This window comes from Mustela lutreola, chromosome 12 (assembly GCF_030435805.1).
Source record: "Mustela lutreola isolate mMusLut2 chromosome 12, mMusLut2.pri, whole genome shotgun sequence".
NCBI classification, from domain to species: domain Eukaryota; kingdom Metazoa; phylum Chordata; class Mammalia; order Carnivora; family Mustelidae; genus Mustela; species Mustela lutreola.
The window spans coordinates 80947728-80967441 of record NC_081301.1 but is presented as its reverse complement, the minus strand read 5'-3'; positions in this window follow the sequence as shown (position 1 = coordinate 80967441).

Sequence of the window (19714 nt, the reverse complement as noted above, 5' to 3'; positions counted from 1 at the left end):
TTGGAAGATACCAAATTAATAAACCAGGAGACACTATATTCTGTTTTTCTTTAAAACTAAGATCAGAGGAAATTCTCAAGTTGAAACACAGACTACTCAATTATCCAATAAATATTTCGTGGATAACTATTATGCAGAAAATATGTCGAGCCCTGAGAATACAAAATAAAAACATAATCTAAGATCTAGAATTTGCATTTTAGAAGGAAATGCTTATAGATTTGAATTAGTGTGAGTTGATGATTTATAAATTTATGGTACAACTAAGCTCCATTGCATTTTATAAATGCCCAAGAAAAAAGAATAGGTTAACTTTCTAACAATGCATACAAACAATGAAAGACATTGATCAAGGAAATAACTGATATATTTAATAATACAAGAATAACAAATTTCATTGAGCTATAAAAAAGATCATAAATAAAATTATAATACAATACAAATACAAATAGATTTTAAAGGGCTAATATCGATAATCAACTTTTCATTTTGATGATACACACTTCCATATTGAAAAGATTCTCCTAGAGTCAAGAGACAGAAAACACCAAAAGCTTGAAAAATACTGTATGGGAAAGGTCAACCTCACTAGTAATCAAATAAATGCAAATTAAAATGAAGTAATATTTTTGTCTATCAAATTAGCAAAAGAAAATAAAGGATAATTTCATATACTGATGAGGATGTGGTGAGACATGTGTTTTCATGCACTGCCGGTTGTCAGTAAATTATAATGACCTTTCTAAAAAGTAATTTTGCAATACATATTAAGAATCTTAAATGGACACTACTCCTTGGTACTACAATTTTACTATTAAGATGTATCATAAGAAATTGTTGAGAAATTTGGGCAGTGACTTATGTAAAAAAAAAAAAAACTTTTTTATACTAGTAAAAAAAATAAATTATGACAATAACATAGGTATTCCCAACAGAAAGATAATTCAATAAATTCTGTTATATTCTCAGGCTGAGATACAATACACCCTTTGCAAATGATGTTTTTTAAAGGGAAATATTAGGGGTGCCTAGGTGGCTCAGTTGGTTAAGTATTTGACTTCAGCTCAGGCCCTGATCCCAGGGTCCTGTGATCAAGCCCCAGGTTGGGCTCAGTGGGGAGTCTGCTTCTCCCTCTCTCTCTGCCCCTCTGCCTTCCCCCAGTTTGTGCGTGCTCTCTCCTTCTCTCTCTCTGAAATAAGTAAATAAAATATTTACAAAATAAAAAGGTACATTTAAAAGGGATCCTGATATAATACTGTTGAGGAAAAAGACAAGTAAATGGAGATTTTTAGTCAGCGAACTAAGTCAAGAAAAAGAGTGTTTCTACTGTTCAGAGTTACACTGAAAATCAGAAATAATCCAAGAAATTATTTTTACTAATTAATAAGAGCATTTAGCAAGATTCTTGGGTATGAAATCAATATACAAATACCAAAAGCATTTTCATTTTCAGATAATATGTAGAAAAGGTAATTTCAAAAGAAATACCAATTGCAATAATAATAAATAATATACAGAGGAATAAATTTTATAAAATATGTGTAAGAACTTTGAGGAGAAAATTAAATTATAAAATGTATAATGAATACATCAAAGAGTACCTAAAAAGTAATGATAGGCCTGGTTTATAAAATTCACTATTATAGAGGTGTCAGCATTCTCCAAACTGATTTATGCATTCAGTTGAAATTTGCATTGAAATCCCAATGGGAAATTAACAAACCCATTCAAAGTTTATATGGATAAGAATAACAGGTCATCTTGAAATAGAAAAAGACCTGGCATGGAAGATCAGTGGGAAAGGAAAGACTCTTGATAGATAGTCATAGGGTAGTTGGGTATCTAATGATATAATATGGAAGTGAACTTATACCTCATTCCATATATAGGAATTAATGCCAAATGGATAAGAATAAAATGTGAATAGCAAAATTTTAACCTTTTAGGAAAAAAACAGTAGAAAATCTTTATGTCATCAAGTCAGGAAAAGATTCCTTGAATAAGACATATGAAAACAAAAGCTATAGTAGAAAAAAAAAACTTTTTTTATTTATTCACTACATTGAATTGAAAAACCGCTGTTCATCGGAAGATGCCATTTTTTAAAAATTTTATTTATTTGACAGACAGAGATCACAAGTAGACAGAGAGGCAGGCAGAGAGAGAGGAGGAAGCAGGCTCCCCACTGAGCATTGAGCCCCATGCAGGGCTCGATCCCAGGATCCCGGGATCATGACCCAAGCCAAAGGCAGGGGCTTTAACCCACTGAGCCACCCAGGCGCCCCAGAAGATGCCATTTTTAAAAGAAAATCCACACCTGGGAAAAGATGTTTGCAACACAAACAGCTTGCAAAGAATTAATTTCTAGAATCTATAAAGAGCTCCCAAAATGTAATAAGAAGAAACAAACAAAAAAGGCTAAAGGGATAGGAATAGGAAATTCATAGAGTAGGTAACAGGAAATGGCCACCAGTCCATGAAAAGATGTATACCCTCAGAAGTAGTCATGGAAATGCAAGTTGATGAGATATCGACTTACAGGTACTGTTTGGAAAAGATTTAAAGACTGAGAATATAAATTTTGGTGAGGATATAGAGCAATAGGAACTTCATAATGGGGGTATAAATTGGTATAGTTAAAAATGTGATTTAAGTCAATAATATAATTGACATTTTAAAAAGAATAGGGACTACTGAAAGGGAGCAAAGGTAAAGATAATGCCCAAAACAGGGAAGTGTGAATGCCAGAAGGGCAGTAACTAGCAGGTAAATTATTTCTGTTCAACCCATAATCCACATCTTAGACAGAAATAAACACTTTGTTAATTCATTTCCCTATAATTTTTAAAATGGAATTTTTAAAGGATTTTTTTCTCCCATGATTTTATATCTCCAGCTTTGTAATAATCATGGTAGTGGACACCAGTTGCTTCATCTGTCCCCAAATTCCTTTGGGGAATGCACCTCCTCCTTTGGGATACATTAATTCCCCTGCTCAGGCATTCTGGGCTGATATTGTAAAACCTTAACTTCACTAACCACAGAGATTGGTCGGAGACTAAGAACCTCGTATCAGAGATAATGAGTCACAGGCCTTCTACAGAAGGCTAGAAGACATAAGTCTCATAGTTATTAGTGGCTGTGTTTCCACTGATGTGGAAAAATCTGGACTGAGAGAATAAAGTTTGAACATGTGAAGAAGCAGAGATGAAAAGAGGAGGTAAGATACTTTTTTTGCTTTTAAAGATATTATTTATCTGACAGAGACACAGTGAGAGAGGGAATACAAGCAGGGGGAGTGGGAAGGGGTGAAGCAGGCTCCCCACTGAGCAGGGAGGCTGATTCGGGACTTGATCCCAGAGCCCTGGGATCATGACCTGAGCGGAAGGCAGAGGCTTAACCACTGAGCCTCCCAGGCACCCCAGGAGGTAAGATACTTTTGAGAGACTATGACTCCCTATAGTGAGGACTAGATACATTCTTGCCCTTCTTGCCGTTTCATTATGTGAGTCAGTATATTTCTATTTTGGTCTAAACTAGTCTCAATTAAGTCTCTTTCATGAAAGCCAAAAATTTCTAACAAGAGCTAATATGAATTTAAAATCAATTTTCCCAAATTTATCATATGGGTGATTTTGTTTAAAATTATATAATGTGAATGAATAAAAGCACTTCTTGCAATAAGACAAAATCAAAATTGATAAATACAGTCACATTTATATTTTTAAAATGTAGTATTTATTTAGGTTATTTTCACAAACATTTATGATAAAATGAAATAAATTATGGTGAGCATTTTTTAGAGACATTTGATGCCACATAAAAACCAACTGTTTGCAATAATTGCTTCTAGTATGTGCTTTTCCAATTGTCTACATTCTTCTAGTTTGATGATACAAATAGTTATCCATCCTTTTAAAATATTGGTTTATATCACATACTCTTTCAATATTATAAATATTGTCACTAACTTAAAGTTGAGGTTAGTTTGGATTTCTGGAGCAATGAGATTACCAAAAAAAAAGAGGAGGGGCACCTGGGTGGCTCAGTGGGTTAAGCCTCTGCCTTTGGCTCAGGTCATGATCTCAGGGTCCTAAGGTCGAGCCCCACATGGGCTCTCTGCTCAGTGGGGAGCCTGCTTCCCAACCCCCCCCCACCTCTCTGCCTACTTATGATCTCTGCCTCTCAAAAAATAAATAATTTTTTTTAATTTTTAAAAATTAAAAAAAAGAAAATTAAAATGCAAGTGACATACTAGAAAAATATATTTGTATTATATGCTTTTAACAAAAAAAATATCTGAAAACATATGTTTTAAAACCTACAAATCAATAATCAGTAGAAAAATCAACATGAATTTGAACAAGTGCAGGAGCATTCAGTTCATAGAAGGCAAAACACAAAAAGCTTTTAAATACATGAAAATATATTTAATCTCATTAAGAGTCATATCTATTGGTTTTGTTACTTCAAAATCAATTTCATATGTACCTGTTTAAATCTTGCATGTTCTCTAACCTGTGAGAGGTTATTCCCTTGTAATTTTTCACAAAAATGGAAAAAACTGTTTAAAGATGCTTCTTACAACACTGTTAATTGATGCTGAAAAAGAGGATAGAAGGTAACTGTCAATTAAGTATTTAATTATGCTACATATATTCTATAGACTACTGTTCAAAAATTGGAAAGAATAATTTGTTCACCCTGTACTAGCATGGAATATTCTCCAAGACATACAGTTATGTGAAAAATACATCTAACAGAACAATTATTACAATATTATTCAACTACTTTAATTCATGATAGTTTATTTGGGTATAGAATTCTAAGTTGAGTGTTTTTTCATTTCAATACTTTTAGAAATATAAATTCATTGACTTCTGATATATAGTTAATGTGATACCTACATAGTTAATGTACATATCTATCTGTCCATTGTAGGCCTTCTATCAAAATTGCATTAATTCTAAATGTCTACATTTCTAGGTATCTACATAGATTTATTGTTATTTATCTAGTTCAGCACTTAGTATAAACTTCCAATCTGAAAACTCACCTTTCTTCAATAATTGAAAATTCTCAACCATTTCTTTTGGAATATTATTGTACTTCCACTCCTTATTATCTATTTCTAGAACTCCCATTACAAATACATTGGAGCCTCTTGTCCCATCCTCTATTTCATTTGCATTCTCTGTTATATTTTTTATTCTTTTCATGCCTCTACAATTTGTTCTTAATGTTGTCTTCATTTTTATATAGCAGTCCCTTAACTCTTTCTTTGATTTCAAGTCTGTTATTATTCTCACCTATTGATTTTTGTAATTTAAATGACTGTATTTCTTATATTTTTAATTTCTATTTTCTAATTCTGGATTAATAATATTTTATTTTGTTCTGTTTTATGGGTTATTATCATTTTATCCTTTTGAGAGTCCTAAACTTATGGATTTTAAAGTCTCTATCAGATTGCTCTATAGATTTTTTATTGCATATATTCTTCCCATTGTTGCATTTATTAGTGTTTTTTGCTGGACTACTTTTCTTCATGCATTTGGAATTTTATGAGTAATTTCTAATGACTGTTATCTCTTATCCCTCCTTGTCTGGTAGTTTTAAAGATGCCTCCGCCTCCCCCACCCCCCCGAGCCCCTAGGGTATAATTTGTGTCTTAAATTGGCTTTCTAGGAGTTCTCTTCTGTATTGGGAATACAGAAAATCCAGTCATTGAACCAGTAGGCAGTTTAGCATAGTTCCTCATTATGTCGTCACTTGGCTCCCTCTGACCACATTTGTCTTTTAACTGAATAAAAGCTACATCCCTGGGAAGCAGTCACAGCTTTTATCATTCTTCTTTACCAGTTTTGTGCTTGAGGACCCACTTGAGTCCAGCCAGATGCGAGGGATACTTTTTTAACCAGATCTGTGAAAAAAATTTGTCCATTAAGAATAAAAAATATTGGGGCACCTGAGTGGCTCAAAGGGTTAAAGCCTCTGCCTTCGGCTCAGGTCAGGATCCTGGCATCAAGCCCCACATTGGGCTCTCTGCTCAGCAAGGAGCCTGCTTCCTCCTCTCTCTCTGCCTGCCTCTCTGCCTACTTGTGATCTCTGTCTATCAAGTAAATAAAATCTTTAAAGAAAAAATAAAAGAATAAAAAATATTACATTGCCCTCTGAGAGGATGAATAGACAGGATGTAGGGGAAACATTTATGGCACTTTGACTGATGAGAGGTACTAAAAAGTTGCATTTGGATTAGAAAGCGCAACTCTAATCTAACTAAATGGAAAAAAGTGATTAATATTAATAAACACAATTAATATGTGAAAGGTGCCAGAATTCTTCCAGAAAAAGCAATTGACGTATGCATCACGTCTAACCTGAGTTTACAAAGAAATAAGACACTGATTAAAGGGATTGAACAAGGTACATGTTTTGAAGTAAATTTTTTCTTGTTTTGTAAATTTGCTCTGTTTGATGTCATATAAATTGAGACTTCTTATTTGTAGAACATACTTAAAGTGTTATGTTTGGGTATGAACAGGGAATAGCTAAAATCTGAAAGCATCTTTGTAGATTGAATTTACATAGTACCGATTCTATTACACTACTAACTCAAAATAGCAGTACCTTGGCAAATTTAATGAAAAATACTTCAATGGCCTGGTAAATCTTGCTTAAATTTTGATAATCCTAATTAAGAATTACTTTTATCCTAAAACAATAATAAGAATAGTTGATCAGCTCATTTTGGCAAATGTTACTCACAAATGTTGCCTACAGCAAGTATAACTTCCTTAACATCCAAAAAACAAATTCAATTCCCAACAAAGATGTGTTACCAATTTTATCCAAATCCAATCTTTTTCCTTAAAAAGAAATCTTCCTTTCTCTAGCTTCGTGATATTGTGTTTGAAGGACATTTTGTGAAGAGCACATCATATTATCCTTTGAGGATATTAGTCTACCAGGTATTCAACTTGGATTAAACAGCCCTGAACCCTCATCTTAATTTCTTCCCTTACATTCAGATGTGTCCCACACCATTTAAGAGACAGCCTTCAATGCTGCTGCTGCTGCTGCTGCTTCTGCTACTGGTGGTTTTAGTTCAGCTGTTTCAGTTTGATGGCAGCACACTAAATTAACTCTGAATGGAGACAGTAAAATTAATTCTCACTCTACCCCTCAGCCATCTCCAACTAAGGCAAGCACTGGCATTTGAAATAATTTTTTTTTTCTGTCCCACAAAAATCCTAGCGCCCAGCCATGAAGAGTTATAAAACTGAACCTGAAGAATGCATTCCCTGTAGAGACAAAAATATGTCCATTTCTCCTGTACAGTTCTATTTTACTGCAATTTGCTACACCACTTCTTGCAGCCGTTAATGGGGTTTAAAAACTTTTCCCCAGTATTCCCTGAGAGAACTGAATAGGAATACATTTACTGGGATAGGATGATTGAGAGTTTAAAGACAGGGATACTGGTTTCAATTTTCAACCTTCCCACTAACTTGGGCTGCCACTTCTGGGGGTGACTTAACCTTTCAGGAGAAGCTCACCTTCCAGTCTGCCAGCTTTACATTCCTGCTCTGCCAGTGGGCTACTCAGCTTTCTTTTATGAAAAGTGAAGTCTAATTTGCATAAACCTTTAATACCAAAGTTGGGATGGAGGAAGTTAAAGGGAGTGAGGCTGAGTAAGAACAATGAGTGTGTCCGTCCATGAAAGGAAATATAGGAAGACAGGGCCAGCAGCAGATTCTTGTTTAGGGTTCAACTATATGTTGCTCTTCTATTTCATTCATGGACCCATAGTCTAAAAGGCTGCCTGAATTTGGGGGGATCAGTGGAACAGTACCATTTTTTCCATTTCTTATCCTCACAAATATTTTCATCACTGCTTTATTTCTACTTTTCCTATATCTCGTCATGGCATTTTGTCTGTCTTCATCCTAAACAAATGACCCTTTATGTGAAAAGTTTAAATTATGAAATTTATAAGCCTAATCAAAATATTCAAAAGGAGTTTACATTCTAAATGGAAGACATATTCTCTTAACTTTTGTCTTTAAAAAAAACCCAGCTGCCATCTATAGCAACAGAAGAATCAGTGACTTCCGTCATCTTGACCCACTGCTGGCTGGTTCAGCAGGAAGATTCAGGTGCAATCATTTTCATTCCAGCAGAGTCCTATAAACAGGTTTTGAGACATAGCCTAAGATCACCTATTTACACTTGTCGTATCGTAGTAAATGTCATGCACATTTTCAAAAATGACAGTATCATTCAGGTGACATCCTCTTACCAGAGAGGTAACTTATCAAAGTTGGTTTCTGAAACTATCAATTTATCTTTAGCTTCAACCCAATAGCTTCAGTAACAATGCCCTTTTAGGTAGGAAATACCATGACATTTGATCTAGTCATGAAGAGATTGTATGTGAATTCACTTCAAAAGAAAGAAATGATTAAATACTTCCTCTAAGAGAAAGAGTAGAATTGAATTACTGCTTCCAAAAATGAAATTATGATCGATGAACTAATTAGCCTCCAAGATTTCCTTACAGAGAGATGAGGGAAGAGAGAAATAATTCACATATACTACCCAAAAGAATAACTAAGTACTCATGGTAAACGAGCTAAGGGATGTGGGTAATGCGAAAGTGAATAATTTGACAATATAAACTGTCATTGGAGGGTCTGTCATTAAATTGTCATTAGAACGGCCTCTTGTTATTGAGCGACACTTTTATGAAGAAAATAAATATTGCCAGTCACAAGAAGACATAGAATTATACTTTGTAAATCTCAAGACACAATCTCAAGAGAAGTTTATTATAGTATTATTTTAGATGGAGAAGGCCACAAAGAGCACACTCTCTGCTAGAGCAGCTATTAGACAAACAAACTGATAAAAAGACATAAACAGGGGCACCCAGGTGGCTCAGTGAATTAAGCCTCTGCCTTCAGCTGAGGTCATGATCACACGGTCCTGGGATGGAGCGCCACATGGAGCTCTCTGCTCTGCGGGGAGCCTGCTTCCCTCTCTCTCTCTGCCTGCCTCTCTGCCTACTTGTGATCTCTCTCTCTCTGTGTCAAATAAATAAGTAAAATTTAAAAAAAAAAAAAAAGCCACAAAGAGTTCCAAACAATACTATTTATTCTAGACTACTAAGAGATCTTTAAAACTCAACTGTTTGTACAAAATTTCTTCATTTTAACAATTACAAAATCAGTATCTTTAGGATTTCAGGATCCTGTTTAAATAATTATTTTAATTAAAACTATGTAGTTATATTATTGATTATAATAATAGAATTCTCTCTATGGTTGACCAACTTTCAGAAGACAATGTGGACTAAAACTAGATCATTACCAGTTATGCTGGGAGAAGGTGGGAAATTAAAGCCAGTCTATCACTCTAAATATCAGTTTTGTCAATAACTTTAACATTTTCTACCAAGCATGATGCCATTGAAGAAGAATTAAGACATATTTTCTGTTTTCATTTCCATACATCGCATTTATCTTCACTCAAAATTAAGCATCAGAAGGAAGAAAAGCAGCATTTTTTGAAATGACAACTAACTCAAGTTTTGGTGGTTTTGCTGTGACAATAGAAACAGATTTAAGTTCTAAATTGTCAAAGGGCAAAATAATCTCACAGTGAAATTGGAAAGCATTCTAAACCAGTAAATTACCACCTAATGCCGAGACCAGACAATCTACGTATCAGTAAGTGGCACCACCTTCTGCAAAAGTTTCAAGCCCCAAACCCAGGAATCATTCCAGAGGCTTCTATTGCCCTCAGTCTTCAAATCTTCATCTCTAATCTACCAGCAAGTCCAAATGGCTTCACTTCAAGATTATATTCCTTGTTGGTCCATTAATATTCCTTCCTTCCATTTCCATGGCTATCACTCTGATTTAGGCCACATCATTTCTCACCCATTTCATGGCAATATCTGGCCTTCCTGAGTCCCCCTCCCCCACAATCCATTCTCTCAATAGAGTGGTTGACTCTTATAATTGATATCCCCAGAATTTATATATCTAATTCAAACTCAGCTTGGCCCACAAAAATCCACAAAATCTGCCCCCTTTCCTACCTTTTCAGTTGCATCTCACACTTCTCTCCCCTTCTCTTCTGCCCCTTGGTCTTCGGCAGTACTAGTCTACTTCCCAGTCCTGAGGGACTTTGCCTTTAATGTTTTCTCTTTCTGGAAGGCTCACAAGCTAGCACCTTCCCATCAGTAGTGAGCTCAAGCCTCTTCTCCAGAGAAACTGCCTTTAACTACTATCCCGAATAGCCTTTGAGATGACTCTCCAGCACACTCTCCATTAGTAATTGCTTCCTTGCCTTTCACGGTTCACTAAAATGTGAGTTCCATTAACAATTGTAACTTACCTCATTCATTCATTTATTCATTCCACAAATATTTTGATCTCCTACTGTTTGTCAAGCATTCTTCTAAGCTAGTATGGAGCTAGATCTAGGAGGAGAAAGAAAATAAATGCCATAAAATTTCAGTAACAAGAGCTGTGAATAAAAAAGCAGTATGAGAAGCTAGACAAAGATGGAAGGTGTGGAGGGAGTGTAGACAGGGAAGACATCTTTGAAGAGGTAACTTTTGAGCAGAGACTGGATGACATAAGGGAGAAAGCCATGGGAAAAAATCTAAAAAAGGTCACAGTGCCTTTTAAAGATGTGTGCTCAAGGAAGAGAAAAAAAGCAAGTGTAACTGTCTTGGGTATCCTGTTCTCTGCCAAATGTCTAGGACTTAGCACCAGGTCTACTATGCTCAGTTAAATTTGTTCTATTCAATAAATATTTGTTGAATGAATGAATGAGAAAACATTCCATAAAGATTTATTGAAGGAATGAGAAATGGGTGTAAAAATCTGCTGAAAAGATGAAACCACTAGTTTGAGCTGACCAGTGTAGAATCAAATAAGAATTTCTACCTGTCTTAACAGGCCATTAGTCAAACAGATATAAAATTTCTCAGATTTATTCTGAGCATTGCCAGTAACCAGCAAAATGACCTTTTGAGGGTTGATTATTATTGTTGTCTTTTGACATAATTAGCCTTATATCTGGTATGGGCCGAGTAGAAAGATAACATAAAAAGGGTGTAATATTTGGTCAGACTTTTAGAAAATATCTGTATCAGACGATTTAAGTGGCTATTACTCAAAAAAACAAAAACAAAAGCGTATTTCACATTGAACAGTGCTTTCTTTTGTGTCTTGAAAGGTTGTCAGACTTTGGATCTCATATCGCCAACCAGTTTTCAAAGTAACCACAGTTCCAAATCAGGGGGTCAGTCTGCGCAGATAACAGAGATGGCCCTAAAAACATACGTACATGGTTGCTTTTTTGGGTTTGGTGTCCATTTTTCCCTCTTGCTTCTTAAGTTTTCTTAAAGTCCATTCTTTTTCCTGAGGTAATTTTTACCTATATCAATACTAGGTGCCAATTTCTGCTAAAATTGTAACTGGTATAGAAGATGCAAAGTTAATCCTCATGGACGGACAGCTTCATTAGCGGTTAGCCAGTGTCTCCTGTTCATGTTTTCCCAATTCTTGGACAGAGTAACTAAGTCCTCCATCCCATTCATTTTTGTATCTTTCTCTTCGTTACCACTACAAGTCTTAAAAATAAGATTCTTATTGATACATTATCTGAATTCAATAGCATGAGGTATTTTCAATGTTCAGTGCCCTCCACTTATCTTTTTTAAGCAACAGGCAATACTAGCTTCCTCCCATGTCTCACTTCCTATCCTCTGCCAAAGATGACTTATATGGAGAGTAAACACTCAGTCCAACTGGTTGGTGAGTCTCCATGCTAAAGGAGCCTCCTTTTTCCAGAACTGTGCTAGACTCTCTTATTGATAGTCAGATTTTTCCCCCTAAAATCTTTAATTTATACTTATAGCTATAGCCTTTCAGGCATTACTTGTGCTTTCTTCACTTTTATCTGGAATTTAAAATAAATAAATTTATACTTATAGCTATAGCCTTTTAGGCATTACTTGTGCCTTCTTCACTTTTATCTGGAATTAAAAATAAATAAGAAAAATATCCTACATTTCCAGTATTTCTATAGGTCTGATTTCTTAGAACCTTGTCTTTCTCCTTACCTGGTACCGGCCAAAATCATTTCATACTAAGAATGTTATTGGAATAGTAATTTATGTACATCACCCTTGATCCCCAGTCACCTGGGAGGTAAATAGCCTTTCAGCCTGCAAGTGACAATAGGAAACTAAAGTGAAGACTTCTTAAATGACTTGCCCAAGGTCACCCACTACTAAGGGGGTAGATCTAGAACTTGAAGATGGATGCTTCTGATGTGAGTTTCTACTCTACTTGAGCTGAGCCCAAATACCATAGGCCAGTACATCTCTCTCAACCAATTGTCTCTCATTATTATTTACATGTAACTATGACTTCTTTCTTATTTTCATTCTAACAAATGAAATATTATGCACACAGATATACTACTTTAATATATTATGTTACTTTTTTTTCCAGAAATACATTGGTAGGGGTGCCTGGGTGGCTCAATGGGTTAAAGCCTCTCCCTTCAGCTCAGGTCATGATCTCATGGTCTTGGGATCGAGCTCCGCATCAGGCTCTCTGCTCAGCGGGGAGCCTGCTTCCTCCTTTCTCTCTGCCTGCTTCTCTGCCTACTTGTGATCTCTGTCTGTCAAATGAATAAATAAAATCTCTAAAAAAAATACATTGGTAATAGATGTACATGTTCTTTTGGAATCTGATCTTTAAATTAATGATAGATTGTAATGATTCCCCACAGTCTCATACCCATGTAATTTTTAATGGCTTCTGTGAATTCTTTCTTCTGTGATTCTCCCATAATATATATAGCCAGTTTCCAAGTTGTGGACAGTCTGTCTCTAATTCTTTAGTCTTATAAACTGTATTGAAATAGTCTCTTGATTCTATATTTGTACCCTTCCATAAACATTTTTGTTGGGATATGTAACTTGAAAATGAATGTTTTGTTCACAGCATAATTAAAATTAGCCAGATAACCCTTCAGAAAATTTTCCCAATCTAGTTTTCCAGCAGAACTATAGGTGTATATACATTTCAGTGTTCTCCAACTTAAGGCATTATAATTTTTTAAAAATTCTTGTCCAGTTTGATAGTCACAACATGGTTGCTTATTTTCATTTATGATTTCTTTATTTAGAGTGAGATTGGATTTTTTCACATTTATTCATATTTTTATAGGTTGCCTGTCATATTTCATAAATCTTTTCCTTCTTAATTATTGAGAAAAAATTATGTATGACTTGCAAACATTTTTCTAGTTTATCTTTCACCTATAAATTATGTTTATAGCAATTTTGACATATAAGAACTTTTGTTTGTGTGTGTGTGTGTGTGTGTGTGTGTGTGTATATATATATATGTTTGCAAAACCTAGAAATATTTTCCTTTATGCCATCTGGTAATTGGTATCCTAATTAGAATGGACTTCTACTCCCCAAGGTTATGTAAATATTCACCTGTTTTTTCATCTACTTCAATGACTTTAGTATTTATGTATATATCTAAATTACTTTGGCTTGTTTTGGAAAGCAATACTTGAACTTATTTTTTTTCTCCAAAAATCAGCCAGTTGTCCCAATAGCATCTGGTGAGTCATCCTTTTCCCCACCGATTTCAGAGAGCATGATAAACATGCCTCCAAACTTTATATGTCCTTGCATTGATTCATGGAATTTTAATTTTCTCCCATTTTTCTTTTCTCTTACTTGGGGTCAGTTCAATCTTACATTGTTTTTTGTTTTGTTTTGTTTTGTTTTGTTTGGGGGTTTGTTTTTGGTTTTGTTTTTTAATCTAGAAAGTAAGTTTTCTCTCAGTGTTCTTTTTTTTTTTTTTTTTTTTTTCCAAAAATTCTATAGCTATTCCCAGACAATTAGTCTTCCAGACGAACATTACAGTAATTTTGTTAACTTGTAAAAATATGACCCCGGAGACCTCCTTGAAGACAATCAATATCTTTACATTAAGTATTTCCACGGACTAGCATGATAAGATTCTCCATGCATTCAAATCAGCTTCCATAAAGTTACTCTTAACAGCCTGTGCAATGTAACTGCCATATACTGGAGAATGCATTGACCTATATGCTGATGTAAAAGGAAACATGTTTTTTCATTACATTTTTAAACTATCTTTCTGAAACTTTGGAAAGCCATTGATTCTTATGTATTTTATAATCACCATTTTCTGAACTATCTTACTAGTCCTAATGTTTTTAACCAATTATTTACATTTCTAACAAATCATCTTCAACTGATGATAATTCACAATCTTTCTTCATGCATATTTGTATATTTTCCCCTCATCTTATGAATTGGAATAAGTCTTCCAGAGCAATAGTGAATTCTATGTTTTGCTTTTTTTGTGGAAAATTTGGAAATTTTCATTATTAAGTATAATGTCAACTACTGGTGTGAGAGATATTCTTTACTAAGTTGAGGAAGTTTTCTGTTTTTTTTAATTTTCTGAGAGCTTTTTATTTGGGGTGAATTACAGTTTTATCAAGTGCTTTCCAGCAGTTATGGGTAATGTGTTTTCTTCCTTCAGCCTTGGTTATATAATGAGTTATACTAGTGCAGCTCCTTGTACTGAACTGTCTGTCCTTTCACTTTGAGAATTAACCAAACTCACTCATGCTATGCTGTTCTTTAATTTACTGTTCAATTTTTAACCAATTTATGATTTTTGCATTTTCAAAACATAAGTGAAACTTGGGTCTGTTTTTTGCCTTTTAATATACTACAGCTTTCAGAACTTGGTATTGGACCAATGTTATTTGATTGAAATAAGATGATTTCATATGTGTGTACTTCAGAATAGTCTAAATCCACATTTAAAAAAAATTTTTGATAGCCTGAGTAATATTCCATTGTGGATACATACTACATTTTCTTTATCCATTCATCTATCAGTAGACACTCAGGCTACTTCCATGTCTTGGCTATTGTAAATAATGCTGCAGTAAACATCAGGGTGTGCATATCTTTGGAATTAGTGTTTTCATTTTCTTTGGGTAAATACCCAGTTATGGAATTGCTGGATCATATGGTAGTTCTATTTTTAATTATTCAAGGAATGTGCATACTGTTTTCCACAGTAAGCCCATCAGTTTACATTCCCGTCAGTGGTGCGTGAGGGTTCTTTTCTCTCCACATCCTCGCCAACACTTGTTATTTCTTGTAGTTTTGATTCTAGCTATTCTGACAAGTGTGAGATGATCTCTTATTGTGGTTTTGATTGACATTTCGCTGATGATGAGTGATGTTGAGCCTCTTTCGATGTGTCTGTTGGCCATCTGTACTGTATATCTTCTTTGTAGAAATCTCTGTTCAGGTCTTCTGCCCATTTTTTTTTTTTTAAGATTTTATTTATTTATTTGAGAGAGAGCACAAGCAGGCAGAGCAGCAGGCAGAGGAAGAAGCAGACTCTCTGCTGAGCAGGGAGCCCAACCCGAGGCTTCATCCCAGGACCCTGGGATCATGACCTAAGCCAAAGGCTGATGCTAAACTGACTGAGCCACCCAAGCGCCCTTGCCCTTTTTAAAATCAGATTTAGGGGGAGGCGTGTTGAGTTGTGTGAGGTCTTTATACATTTTGGATATTAACCTTTTATTAGATACATCATTTAGGTTTTATCTGGGTCCAGAACATTGATCTTTTGACAAATCTTTTGACAGTGCTTTTGACTTCTTATAGTCATTCATACATTCTGGATTTTTATCTCATTGTGAGTCAGTTTTGATCATTTCTGTTTCCTACAAATGTATAAAATACTTCTTATTAATATAAATATGTCATATATTCTAATTTTTAATTGTGATGTTTCCTGGGAAAGTAATCTAAGTAGATTCAATATTTTCTAATTAATTAATATAAATATTCCATGGCATTCTAATATTTACCTCTATCTATCTGAGATTATATCTTCTTTTTTATTCCTAATGTTCTGCATTTAAGTTTTATCTCCTTTTTTTCATTTAATTTCCAGAATAATGCTTTTTATTTAATTGCTTTAAATAACTGGAGCTTATTTGTTTTTAAAAATCAATTTTACATTTGGGCTTTTTAATCTTTTATTTATTTAATATATAAATTACTGATTCCCATTTTCTTAATCATTATTCTTCTCTTATAAACTTACTTATTATAATTTTTTCCTGTGTGTAGAGTTCTGGCCCCATCTCATAACTATGGCTAATCAAAACTCTCATTAAAACTATATTCTAAATAATCAGTAAGCATATATTTATTTCTATTTTTGTCTAGGAGTTATTGATTAAATCTCAAAATTAAAAAGTCATCTTGCTATTAATTTCTAGTGTTACTTTTCTGTGTCAGACAGCAAGGCCTAGACAAATTTATAATTGGGGGAATTGATACCTTTTCTGACCTAGATTGCTATCAACTTTTATAAATATTTTATAACTAAGTTAGAAATGCTAATTTCCTGAAAGGTAGAAAGTTCAGTAAAGGTCTATTAAGTCAAGCTTATTAACTTTTTGTTCACTTGATTCATCAAAGATTAGGAAAGGTACATTAAAGTTGTTCTGATTATTATTTTTTATTTATTTATAATATTTTTGTTTTATATTACTTAGTACAGGCATACTCATGACTTTGGATTATATTGTATGGATCTAACTTTCAGCTTAATCCTTCTTTTCCTTCTACTCCACTTTGTCTAATATTTCTGTTGCCAGCCCTGGCTTTGTTTTTCCATTTTCCTGATACAATTTTGCCCATTCCTCTATGTTATGGGTTGAATTATGCCTCTCCCCAAATTCATGTGTTAATAACTTCGAGCATCTCAAAATGTGACCTTATTTCAAAATAGGATTGTTGCAGATGCAGATAGTTGAGATGAGGTTATAATGGAGAATGATGGTCCTGTTATCCAGTATGACTGGTCTCCTTACAAAAAAGGGAAATTGGGACACATATATGCACACAGAAAGAAAGCCATGTGAAGATGAAGGCAGAAATCAATGTGATGCTTCTCCAAGCTAAGGAATGCCAAAGATTTCTAGCAAACCCCAGCAGCTAGGTGAGAGGCATGGATCACATTCTTGCTCTCCCCTGAATGTTGATCCAGAAGAAACCAGCCCTGCCAACACCTTGATTTTGGACGTAGAACCGTCAGAACTGAGGCAATAAATCAAGCCATCCAGCTAGTGGGCTATGTTACAGCACCTGAGAAACTAACACACTTTATTTTGAACCTTCCTGTTTATTTTTTAATTTATTTTTATTATTTTTAAAAGATTTTTATTTATTTATTTGATAGACAGAGAGAGATCACAAGTAGGTGGATAGGCAGGCAGAGAGAGAGGGGGAACAGGCTCCCCTCTGAGCAGAGAGCCAGATGCGGGGCTCAATCCCAGGACCCTGAGATCATGACCTGAGCCAAAGGCAGAGGCTTAAACCACTGAGCCACCCAGGTGCCCCACTTCCTGTTTATTTTTACTTTTGTGTACAACTCTTACGATTGGTATATAATTAATGAACTCAAGATTAATAAGGATAATGTAAGCCACAGGGTCACAGATAGAATAAATAAATAAAACTCCAGGGACATTTTATTGTCTATTTTGTCCAGTTAATACTCGGCTTAATCAGAGTTTAGATGAGTCATGATTAAAGTACCACAGATAGCTAGAACTCAGTAACTTTCCCAGTTAGTGTGTTATTTGGGTGCTTGCTTATTAATGCTGATTATTAGTCCTTCGTAGTCAGGGTAAGATGATATAAGTCTTGAGGTGGAATGAAATTCAAATTCTCCTCACCCTAAATTCAAAGGGGCTGCTATATGTTCACCTCAGATCCCCTGTCTTGAGAGGACCAGAAGCACTAGTCAGTCTCCCTACATTCCTACCTACCATTGCTTTATGGTTAAAATGACCTGACATTTTAGGCCAAAATTATTGGTATTACATTTTTCTTGTATATATATGGGGGGGGGGGTATATACACACACACAGGCACATACATTCTCGTTCAAAAATTGATATTAATGCTACATGCTTCGTAATTGTGATAATATGACTTCTCTATGTCTTATTATATTATTATTTAATATTTAAGACCATATTTTCAATATTATTTAGGTTTTTATGAATTTATTTCATTTTTCAACTGCTTATAACTGTTCAGCATCTGTTCAGGAATGTTACTCATGTTTCATGATTGTTTTACCTTTTGTAGAATCTGAGAAATTTTTTTGTTGCCCTCACACATGAATGATAAATATACTGGATACAGGGCACCTGGGTGGCTCAGTTGGTTGAGCGACTGTCTTTGGCTCAGGTCATGATCCCGGACTTCCAGGATCGAGTTCTGCATCGAGCTCCCAGCTCCTTGGGGAGTCTGCTTCTCCCTCTGACCTTCTCCTCTCTCATGCTCTCTCTCACTCATTCTCTCTCAAGTAAATAAATTTATATATATATATATATATATATGTATATATATATATATATATGATACAGAATTTTCCAGTAACAATATTTTTATGCTGAAACTCCATAGTGATTTTACATTTTTCTGGCTTTTGGGGTTGCACAGAAGTCTGTTGCCCATCTTGTATTTTTTCCTTGTTGGTAGCCCCTTTCTTTTATTTGGATACTCACAGGATTTTTTCATTAATACTGGCAGTCAAAAAAAATTAACGGAATCTCATCAAGTAGTGCGTCTTAGTTATTAATTTCAGTTGTCACTCAGTGTGCCCTTTTACTTTAAACTTATGAGTTCTTCAATACAGGAAAATTTTCTTTTGATCTACCTTGAGATATTTCTCCTTTTCAATATTTCCTCTCATTCTGAGATTCCTGATATGCAGACTATCCTTTCTCCAATCAATACTTTTTCCTCATCTTTTAAATCTCTTTTTTCTTTCCTCTGCGTTCTTTGGAGAATATCTGGTTTGTGCTCTAAATTTCTGACATTGTTTTCTGCGGTATCCAATGCATTTAAATAAAAATTATTTATTATAAATATTTATATCCCAAACTCCAACTCACTGTGAGTTCAGGATTCAAATGGATCATACTGATACCAATTTCTGCTTACATCTTTGACTTTGACTCTCTGATATACGGAGTTTTACTTTCCTCTGAACTTGGCTATGGATTTGTAATGAAGCTCTGAGATTAGTCTCTGGACTTGTCCTATCTGGCCCATATTGCTTTTATCCCATATAGTGTGGTCTACAAAGGGATGTTTGCATCTTGCTTCATGATCCTGATTACAGATCACAGCCTTTTTGTTCTCCACTTGTTAAACCTAGTAATAAGTAGTACATCTCAGTTTATCTAACTGGAGATTATATTTCAAAGTGACTTTTAAACATATAGTGTATAAATTTAGCTCTTCTTAGAGACCCAACGGAAGATGAATTCTTCAGTTGCTCAGTGCAGGGACACTTCCTGTGTGACATAAACAGCCCAGGGCCCAGATGCCTCCCGTGTGACATTATTAAATTCCTATGCCACCTTTTTACTTCATAACATTTTCTCGGGAGGGTGACTTAATCACTACAAATGTAATTCTGAATAGCTAGCACTGCTACAAATAGAGAATTAATGCCATATTTAAGCTCTTTGAGCCACATGTCACTGTGGACAGGCTGATTGGAAGTCCAGGAGG